The sequence below is a fragment of the Euprymna scolopes genome, chromosome 4 (assembly GCF_053919585.1).
Source record: "Euprymna scolopes isolate OS-2025 chromosome 4, ASM5391958v1, whole genome shotgun sequence".
Taxonomy (NCBI): Eukaryota; Metazoa; Mollusca; class Cephalopoda; order Sepiida; family Sepiolidae; genus Euprymna; species Euprymna scolopes.
In genome coordinates this window covers 133,885,646-133,897,351 of record NC_136485.1, presented here as the reverse complement: position 1 = coordinate 133,897,351, position 11,706 = coordinate 133,885,646, and positions in this window count along the sequence as shown.

Genomic DNA, 11,706 nt, shown 5'->3' with positions numbered 1-11,706 from the left:
GACCTACTTGTACTTGCAGCAAATAAAGGGGCTGCCGAAAAGCCACCCTGAAGTGTTACAGAAATTTTTTAAAGGATCCCTCGTAATTAGACGGAATGATCGCTATTGGGGTGCCTTGCCGACGAATTTGCTTATTGAGCAGATGTTAACAAGAAACATGAAGGCGTCTGGAAGTCTTACGATTGGTAGAGGAATGGACGAAATTTAACGATTAGTACGATTAGTTTGGACACTTTCACTGCCAGCGAGCGCTGAAATCAAGCGTACAATGCAAGAAATAGCAGGTCTTCGTTATGGTACTAGTGACCAGAATAAGGAGGCAAATTTTACCAGGAAAAGAGTGAGATATGAGAGATACATGGATACACGGATGCTCCTTGCGTTGCTCCAGGCATATGACGCTTTCACAGATGATCCGTCAATCCACAGTATTTCAAGTGGAATAACTGGAGATAAAAAGGTGACAGAGTAAACTCCACACAAGAGTCAATTGTATTTTCAATGGTTGGAGAAAATGGTCATGCCTACACTTAAAAAAAGGATCAAGCAATTTCAATTCGGTCAAATGTTTCGATCAGCAAAACAAACAATTGCTAATAAGCAAAACAAACAATTGTTCATCAACTTGTTGTAAAGAAGTCGGTTATAGTGTAGTCCATAGATCTGGAGACGCTATCGTATTGAATGTGAAGACTGCTCTAGAACTGACACAGAGGACACTGACTTATGGGTCCGTCTATGCATAATGCCAATAGAAATGATCGTTACAACATCCGCTTCATGCCACAAACAAAGACTAGTACAAAAGATGTGAAAGTTTAGAACATCAAAGACATGATGAAATCTTTGGGAGATGATGTTTGTTCCAACATTTTTTTATTCATGCACTACTGGGTTGTGATTTTGCATCAAGTCGTCATGGAATTGGGAAGGAAAAGTTCTTTCCGAAAGGTGATGAACAATAGAAACTTCCACAAACTGGCAGAATTGTTTGGCAGGTATAGCAGTGTAGAAGACATTACTGAAGCTGGAGAGAAGGGTTTAGTGTACCTGTACAACGGTAATGATGTGAAAAACATCAATCATCTCCGACGATTTGTATACCCTTTATATTCATACTTGTATAAGAAATAAAAATAGGATAAAAAATGTAAGAGGCTTGTTATTTTCTGGTATTCGTTTATTATTAAGCATATAGCTACATATCATTAAAATTTAAAGCACCAAAAAAATGTCAAGCTTACTTGGGGTGGGCACAATTTTTCGTATTTCGATACCCCAAAAAGTTCCGATATTTCCGATTCTTGATTTCGATTAATCATCCCAACACTAATATATATATATATATATATATATATATATATATAAACATCTATATATATAATATATATAATATATATTTAGAATATATATGATATATATAATATATAAATATATAATATATAATATATAGTTATAATGTATGTATGGTTTATATAATATATAATATATATAATATATTTACATATGTATATACATACGATATATATAAAATATATATATAATATATAATGTATATATATAATATATAATGTATATATATGTATAATGTATATATATATATATATATATACATTATATATATATACATGATTCTTACACAGGCACAATGCCTGTTTTAGCGTCCTTACGATTTATTAGTATAACTTATACACAGTCAGTATATCACCGCTGTGAGTCGAAACCCAATCCGCGAATATCGTATAACTACCTTTTTTTCTATTGAAAATAAATTCGTTCTACCGATTTCAGGACTTCATCAAACATCCAATGATATCTTATCGATTAGGAATTTACGTAATGTCTGGTGTGTAAAAGCTGTTCATTAATCGTGCCGATCTCCTACGGTCAAAATATGCGCGATCGCATCTCCAGTTCATTCCTTAATAACAATAAAACTATATACCCTTCACCACAGTGAACCGATGTAATGCATGAGATGCGTACGTCACCGGTCATTTGGATAATGAATGCAAGGCAGATATATGACACGTGACTTAGGTTCGAGTGTTTAGGTTAGGTGTGTGTGTGTGTGCGTTTATCCAGCAGACCGTCTCTCGAGTTTCCCACTAATTTCAGTCTGTGTACGTTGATTAAATAAAACAGATGAAACGGCGATTTCATGGCTGACTACCCTCAGGTACTCGACGGAAAGGTGTTTCTGTTTATATGCACAGCTTGTTTCTGACATGGTGATAAATATACACAATAACGTAGGACTAACCAGACGCATGGATATATATATATATATATATATATATATATATATATATGCGTGTGTGTGTCTGCGTGTATAAATACATACATATATATATGTTTACATATATATGTATATGTGTATTTACACATATATATATATATATATATATATATATATATATCTGTACGGGTGTGTGTTTGAGGGTCGTTCCAAAAAGTAGGCCTCCTATTGTTTAACTCAGACACTTAAACTTTGAAGAGCTACAATAAAAGGAACTGGGACAATGAAAACGAGCCACTCTTTCTACTCAATAATTTATTTTCTATATAGTCTTCATCATTCTCAATACAATTTTGCCAGTCTCTCTTGATGCTTAGGTTGTATACACATGGAGGACGCTTCGTCATTCACATCTCTGTCACCATTCATATAAACAGTATCGACATCCTAAACGTTTAACAGATGATGGTAAATGCTTGATTGGTTCAAGGGTTTTTTGCAGAGGGGATTCAATGACGCACAGCCATCGTCAGTATCTGCATGTGAAAAATAAAACTTTCAGAGTATGAATATATAAGCTCACTCATTATAACAATGCAATTTGCAAACCCATCTGATCCATTTGAGTGAAAAAGTAGAAGGCATTTCGTTTGGAACGTCCATATTGAAAGTTTGGTAAAGATAACTAGGTCTCACCTCGCTTCATATTTTTAATCGTCCTATGGCGCCCAGGAAATCGTGATGGAGCAAAGCAGTGAGGGCTGGGAGCTTCTATCCATGCACTGGCACATAGACAATGAGTGTCTGATTCAGTCGCTCTGTTAGAAAAAGCCTCTCTGCAGCGGCGCCGACGTTTGAGCAGTCCAATTTAGGATCCGCTCTCCTCACCCCACATGGGGAGGGGGCTAGAAAATATAGCTTGCCTCATTTCACCCGACTAGAATACAGCGCCCAGGGTGTTCACCTCTTAGCAGTTGAAAACGGAAAAAATAAACTTTTAGCACGGAATGTAAAAACACTTATGGACAATGTACCCAGCAATTGTCCAGAAAGAAGAACTGCGATCATTGCCAGAGAGCTGAAGCGGTTCAAAAATTACAGCTATTGAATCACAGAACCCATGATTTGGGGTTTGCCATCAAGAACTAGCTCATTTCACAGCTTCCGAATCTCCAGTAGCCATCAATGATCGTCTCATGACTCTACAACTGAGTCTGTCAACAACCAGATGGCCACGGCTGTGAGTGCCTATGCTCCGACTTTGGACTCACAGGATGAGAAAAAGGAGACCTTTTTATGCAACCAGTTGCTATTAAACATCCCAAATGCTAGGGTTGCCAGAGATTACAACCTCTGGAAAGGCACTCTGGGCAGGGAGGGGTGGGGAATGTCATTATCAACGGACTCCTCCTACTGTCTAAATGTGCAGAACATGAGCTTATGATCACAAACATCTTAATCCGCCAGAGAAACCTACACAAAACCTCCTGGATGCATTACCAATCGAAGTGCTGGCATCGACTATGTGATTGTCAGGGCCCAGGATCACCAAGGCCATGATCTGTGCGGACGAATCCAGGACTGACTACCGCCTTATCCACTTTACCATGAACATCAAGCTGAGGTGAAGGAGTAGGACACAAAGAAACAGCTCCGCCCCAATTTTACATCGACAGTTTGGAAGACACAAACAGGGTGCAACAATGGCAAAACGCCCTGCATGAGAGGCTCCTTGAAGAATATCTAAAGGGCGTGAAGGAACACCGGAAAGCCCTTAAGATCATACTTCTTGAGACCAGCAAAGATACCATTGGCTATAAGATCAGGAAACATCAAGACTGGTTCGATGACAACGACATCGAAATGCAACATCTTATTGACGCCAAGAGAAAAGCCTTCTGTACGTGGAAAAATGACATCAACTGTATGCCTAAAAGTCAGGCCCACTTCAAGGCAAATGCACTCGTCAAGACTAGAGTAAGAAGGCTGAAATACAAATGGTTTATGGAGAAAGCCTTTGAAATCCAGATGCTCGCTGACTCAAGAGACACGAGGGGTTTCTTTAATGCCACTAAAGCTGTGTATGGGCCCAGCTATCCAGGCCTAAACCCTCTCCGATCCAAGGACGGACAAACTTTGCTGATGGACAGTGTGGCCATCAGTTGCAGATGGCAACAACACTTTCATGGGCTCCTAAATCAAAAAACCACAGTTGAGCTGAAAGGTATCAACCAGATCCCGCAGTGTTCTACAATGGAACACCTGGGTGACCCCCCCCCCAAGGAAAGGGTGGTCCAGGATTCTATCAGGAAACTGAGCAACAACAAAGCCTCTGGTCCAAATGAGATTCCTGGATAAATCCTCAATCAAGGCGGAGCAAAACTCTATTGCCACATCCATAGTCCTTTTAGTAAAATATGGGATAAGGAGGAAATAATGGTAGAACTCAGGGATGCCTTTGTCATCACAATTACAAGAGGGGAGATAAAGCGAACTGTGACCACTACAGAGTTATCTCCCTACTGTCCACAACGTGCAAAGTACTAACCCATATATTGGCCGACCAGTTACTGCCGCTGTCAGAAATCATCCTACCAGAGTTACAGCATTGCTTTCGTCCTGCCAGACGAACCTCTGGTATGATTTTACAGCTCTTCAACTTCAGGAGAAATGTCGGGAGTAACACTTTCCACTGTACATGGCGTTCATTGACTTCACATAGGCTTTCGATTCTGTTTACAGAACTACCCTCTGGGGCGTCCTCTCCAAGATTGGATGTCCAGACAAGTACCTAAAAATCTTGAGACTTCTTCCTGATGACATGACGGCAGTTATGGTTGGCAATGGTGACTTGGAAACATCTCCATTTAAAGTTTACACTAGTGTCAAGCAGTGCTGCATCATTGCCCCAACCCTATTCGCCTTACACATCTCCACAATCCTTCACCTCACAAAGCACAACCTACCTGAGGGAATCAAACTCATGCACAGGACACATGGCGGACTCTTTAAAATCAGCAGGTGTAGGGCAAAAAGTAAGGTCCTCAAATCGTCCATCATGGAGATTTAATACGCAGATGACAATGCGCTGGTTGCTCACTCAGAAGCGGATCTCCAGAGCATCTTTTTTATAAATTGAATTTACACTGGTAGGTTGTGTATTGATGGTCGATATCAGATCTTTCATCGAATCTGAGACATTTTGTGGCAGAAGACAGCTGTCGGTTTCATCCGGATTCTGGTCTACGTTTGATTTTCGTGGCAGGTTAAGTTTGTGCAGCAGGTTTTCTAATTGTTGTCTCAGATCTGCAACCTTTTTCATATACATCTAGAAAAGATGATAGTGCACTATCAGAATCGCTACATGTGTCTCCTTTGAAAGAGCCAACCAGCTCCTGATATTTAACATCAAAAATACCCAGATCCTACATCAACCAGTTCCTGGCACACACCCACAGCCGCCCACAATCTGTGTGAAAGGCAACACCTTAGAGAATGTGGATCAATTGGCCTAACTTGGCAGTCTTCTCTCCACAAAATCTATCATCGACGCAGAAATTCCCCACCGCATCGGATGCGCCAGTGCAGCATTTTCCAGGCTACGGAGACGGGTGTTTGACAATCAGAACATACAGAGCAGGGTCAAACTGCTTGTCTTTAAAGCAGTTGTCGAGCCCATTCTTCTCTATGGGGCCGACAGCTGGACCACCTACAGTAGAAATCTGAAAACCCTGAAGCAGTATCATCAGCGTTGTCTCCACAAAACTCATGATATCTTCGTAAAATTATTTATTACTTAAAAAAGAAGGCCATAATCAGGTAAAACGATGGTCACTCGGAAGACAAGCATGCCTCACAGAATAACGCGCACGCTATCGTATTAATATAGAGATTACCGCCCCTTTAATAAACAGTTTTTCACAAGTGTTATGCATGTCTGTGAATGAAAAGCTTGCCAGTTGGCCTTCTTGCGAGATCCTCACTCGATTACTGTAAATCGATATTTAATAGCATATGCACCTTTATAACTTGAATATCGTTGCGGTGTGTAGTGGTCTTGTGCTTATGTTCTTTGCACACTGACAGAGATCGCTCTGGGGCAGTGTCCGAACCACATGACCAGCGGCAATCATAATTTCCTTCACTGATGATTCTGGAAAAATAAAATACTAGTCTATGTCGGTATTGCAACGGATTATTCATATATATATATATATATATATATATATATATATATATATATATATATATAGGTGTGTGCACGCGCGTGTGTGTGTGTGTCTAATAACTCTAGTTGTTTCATATAAGGGAAAACATCGATTCAATTAGACTATTTAAAAATGAATGTTTTCAAGTATCTATGATACAATTGATTACGATAGGTGCGATTTAGTTTAATGATTATAAAGTCAAATACAAGAGCTCTCATATCTTATAAATCAGTAGAGTACAAAATGCTTAACATAATCAATATTTTGTAATCATTTCTACAAATATTGAACATCAACAAATATTGAACATCAACAAATATTATTATGTACATATGTTTCCGACTTCAGTTTTTACATAATCCCAGATTAAGCATAAGAGATTATTTATTAATTCGTTCCAAACCAAACTATCAATGAAATTTTAAAATCACAACAAATACACTGCTTTTCAAATTATTAACGGGATACTATTTTTTTTACCAGTTTCAGAAACTTACCGGTAGTTTCGTATCATAAGCTTCGGAAACGTTTACAATGCTGAGCTGCGTGTATTGTGGAATTTTCGTACTTTTCTGTGCAATGTAAATAACTTGCCATCGTAATTTCTGAATCCACGGTATTTGAGGTTTGTCAAATTATTTACAAGGCAGTTTGTTCGTCAATAAAATGGGTCTTAAAGGTGGTTGGAGTAGTTGTGAAAAGAGTAATATTACAGAACAGCTGGCAAAAGGTAAAACTACCCTCGAAATATCGAAAATCATAGGAAGGTACCATCAAACTGTGAAGAACTTTGTCAAGAACTCTACAAAGATGCGTAAGAGAGCTGATAAAGGTAAATCAAGAGTTGTTTCACGCCGTTCTCTACTCCAAATTAAACGGAAAGTTCTTAAGAACCCTAGGCAGACAAGTCTAAAAGTCTTTGACTAAGACGGATTGAAGAATGTCTAAAAAAGTATTCGATGTCGCCTTCTGAAAGAAGTGAAACAGTTTGTTAATCCTGCAAAGCCTGCATTAAAGAACATCACATACAAAACCGATTGAAATGGGCTTAGGACAGCATGAAAACGGATTTTTCCAAAGTTTTGTTCACGGATGAAGTGCGTGTCATTTTGATGGCCCAGACAGCATGAACATAGGATCGGTCCTTGATGTACGACATCCTCATCAACGTTTAAGGCGCCAACAAGGTGATGGTAGGATAATGATTTAGGCTGTGATTATCAGAGATACTTTAGTTGGCCCATGGAGAGTCCCAGAAGACGTAAAAATTACATCAAATGCTTACGTAGCTTATCTGAAAGAACACTTTGAACCATGGCTGAAGAAGCAAAGGGTGACGTTCAGAAGAACCATTATTTTTATGCAGTATAATACCCCTTCGCATGCAGCAAACAAAAGCAAAGAGTATTTGCAACAACTGGGGTTCTCTAGGCTACAGAAGATGGAGTAGCCTGCGAATTCACCAGATTTTAACCCAATTGAGAACCTTTGAAGTGTCATGAAGCGACGCCTCTATGCAAGTGGACGCCAATTTAAGAGCAAAGATGAGTTGTGGGATGCTGTCCAAGAGGTATCGCGAGGGATAACTGTTGACGAAATAATAAGTTTGACTAATTCTGTGGACAGACGTCTTTTACAACTCATTCATAAAAAAGGATCGCATATCTATTACTAATTATTTCAACGTAGACATTGCTATGTAGTTATTGTGTTCCAAGCATTTTTCCTAGTTCATTTAATGCTTGAAAATTATTTCAATAAACAAGTTATGGGTATATTGTGTTTTTTTTTTCAACCTCGTTAATAACTTCACACACTGGAATCAACAGATATTGCTATGTTCTGCCATAGTTTCGCTAATACTGCTTTATATACTTTTAGTTTCTGACTGGCGTAGCTGAATAGTATTGTAAGCATTTATCAAAGTTTGTTGGATTCTTATTCACTCGTTCCTTAAATATGGCAACAAAAAAAAAACAATGTGAACTCGTTAATAATTTGATACGCAGTGTATATAAACAAATATAATAAACTAAATTTGGTCACGGTATTTTTTTTTCTCTTTTTTCCTTTCATTTTTATGGCAAGCTAAAGTAATTATACTCCATAATTACTTACAAAAACTTACACACACACACACATATATATATATATATATATATATATATATATATATATATATATATATATATATATATAGGTCCATAATGCAAATTTATAAAACAGCCCGAAAAATTGAGAAAAAAAGCAGTAAATTAAAATATGATTGTGAACAGTTATTTGTTATGCATTTGAGATCCATTAGAAATGTTACGGTAATTTTTAACCCCAAAATCTCGTAAACATATGTATACAACGTTATTAGTTTATGTTGACTTTTCAGACCATAGTTAAAAATATGACTTCTGTCATCAATGTTGTATCTTACAAAATTATCTGCCCCTTAAAGAGATAGGTTCTTATCGTTTAGAACTATATGTTGAAATGTAAAATGGTCGTCACTGAGCACATGGCGTAGATCATGATGTTAAAATCATTTGATTAGTTTAGATTTAATTGAATGACATTTACGCATCATAAATGGTCATTTCAACAATATTCTCGCCGCGGTTCACGCCGGAAGACGGAGATGATAATGGAGTCAGAGATGGCTTAGTGACCAGGTTCGTACCGCTTGATTGGCGGTAATCGTTACTTCCTGCGCTAATGTTTCCAGAAAAGATGTAACAATAGTGTCTGTAGATATTACAAATAATTATAATAATAATTATATGTACATAGGTTCGACCAACGCCATGTCTAGCCGCACTAATGAGTCGTGATACAACGAAACAGTACTGTATGTGGATGGCCATTAAAGCCCCCCCCGCTCTTTGGGTTGAGCATTTTGACACAACGCGTATTATAGTAATTAAATGAAGTCAACTATTAGTTTTTAAACAAAGTTATGGTTTGACACTGTGCAACGGACAAGTGTTAATTTAATAAATATTTAATGGCACTGAGTCGTAGTCCGATAATTAGATCTGTCGAATGTAAATTATGTTAAGATTATTAATATCTCTAGTATTCAATAGGCTTTCTACACTGAAATTTACTTTATGCATGAAAACCAAAGAGGGGAGAAATAACATATGAGAAGTATTTTGAATCACGTCGCCCATTGCTGTTATTTTAGATTATTTGAAATCATAGCAGCAAGTTTCTGTCTCCCCTACTTCCAGGTAAGAAGTTTTGGGGAAATATCAGATGTTTTGTAATTCACATGTTTTCTATACATATTTAACGTAAAATGAATATCTACTTTATAACCAAGGTGGTCATATAGGGGGGGGGGATTTTAGGTTCAATTTATGTAGAAAAGTGATCCCCCCCCCATTTCTTGCAACAGTGATGTGCAATATTAAGGGCAAATGTTACATAGTCCACTAAATAATTCAGGTCAGAGCTTTCCAACGAGTCATTATTTGTTAAAATCTGATCAGTAGTTGTCGAGATTTTGAACCAATAAAATTGCTAAAGTTAGCCAACATTTATATATGGCAAGCCAGCTTTAGTTTTGCTGCTTTGGGATGAATTTCGCTTCGGAGTTCTTTCCATGGTTGTCTCCCCTGATGCCTTGCCAGCCCATAAATAAATAAATATATAAATAAATAATTAAATAAGTAGATATATATATATATATAAATAAATAAATAAATATATGTATATATATTGTGGTATTAAAAGCAGAAGCTTCACAAATGTAAATCGAAGAATTTGTAAATAAAATGGGATTGACATCTTTTCGAGATTTAATTTTAATAGTATAAAGTACATTCTAGATATACTTCCCTTATTGTAGTATTTACTCTTTATTCTCAATGATCGATGTTTCTGAGAAAGGCCGAAGAATTGCTATTATCTCCGCCGGACTCTATTAACATCGCACTTATTTTTGTTCCGTTTATTTCAACTTGAATTGGTATTGATTTTAACTCCTTACATAAAGTTTTTCATCTCCTGTCTTAAGGGATTTTATTTTTAAAAAGATATAGTGTTCGTACCATTTTGCTGAGATTTAACGAAACCTCGGAAAGTTAGAAGTTTATGGTTAAAAACCATTACGGTCTTTATACAATTGAATACAAATTCGAAATATCTTGGAGAACGTATTCAAAAGTACACGGGTAGAGATCAGTGGTAATAATATACACATATGTCTACAGAAAGCAAGCTGCGCATAATCGTGTTCCTGCCTTAAATTCTTACCAAATAGACTAACAACAATAAACATTGTTTCTATTATTTTTAAGCATAATTTTGTCCATTGAGTACGACACAGCTGGAAATGTGTTGTTTCAAGTACATACCCTTTCCTGCATTGGACAAAGTATAAAACCTGCTTCGACATCTAATTTTTATCTTTCCTATTTTTGTGAGTCCACAACTTCTCCATCATCATTTTCATGCCGGGTGCTTTGTCTAGGTTTCTATTCATAATATTCGTTACAAACACTCGTCCAGCTACAACCGTAAATAATTTTCATTACTCCATGACTGTGTGTAAAACTAAATAAACATTCCACGAGAAAAGTTTATTTCCTAGAACCACTCATCTATGGAACACAATATTGCGTGACTGCTTCCCAACTGACTATATCATGAGCGTTTTATAGTTTAGTGTAAATAATTGCCTGTTGCGGATCTCTGGCTATGCTCCATGTTGAATTGAGTCATTAAAATAGCTCTGGAGTGCTCTGTAATAAAGACATAAGAGTTATTACATACACGTAAGAATATTAGAAAGAATTTAAAGTGTGTCAAAACATCTAAGAAACGATGATACATCGTGTCTCAAGACTATTTTCCTCGTTGCCTGGATGAACATTCATGAAGAAATAATCAAATCCTATCCAAGTTGCAGGATTATCGATTTTGACGGTGTTGCCTCACCGATCACTTTCAATTCATTAACTCTAATTATCTAGTGTCCTTCGGGCCTTGATAAGCGTTGATCTCCGGTATAAAAAAAAATCTAGATATTAAAGGTTTTAGTTTATTTTATTATGCGAATATCTATTTCGTACCATAATCTTTGGTCATACGTGTATTTTTTTTTAATGAAAAATGAGTTGACCTAGAACGTGACTTCAAAGATAAATCTCGAGAGCATGGAAAAATAGACTCTGTTTAGTCTATTTTTCTGTGCTATGAAGATTTGCCGGCCCAACGCTGCAGATCTCTGGCTATGCGCCATGTTGAATTGAGTCATTA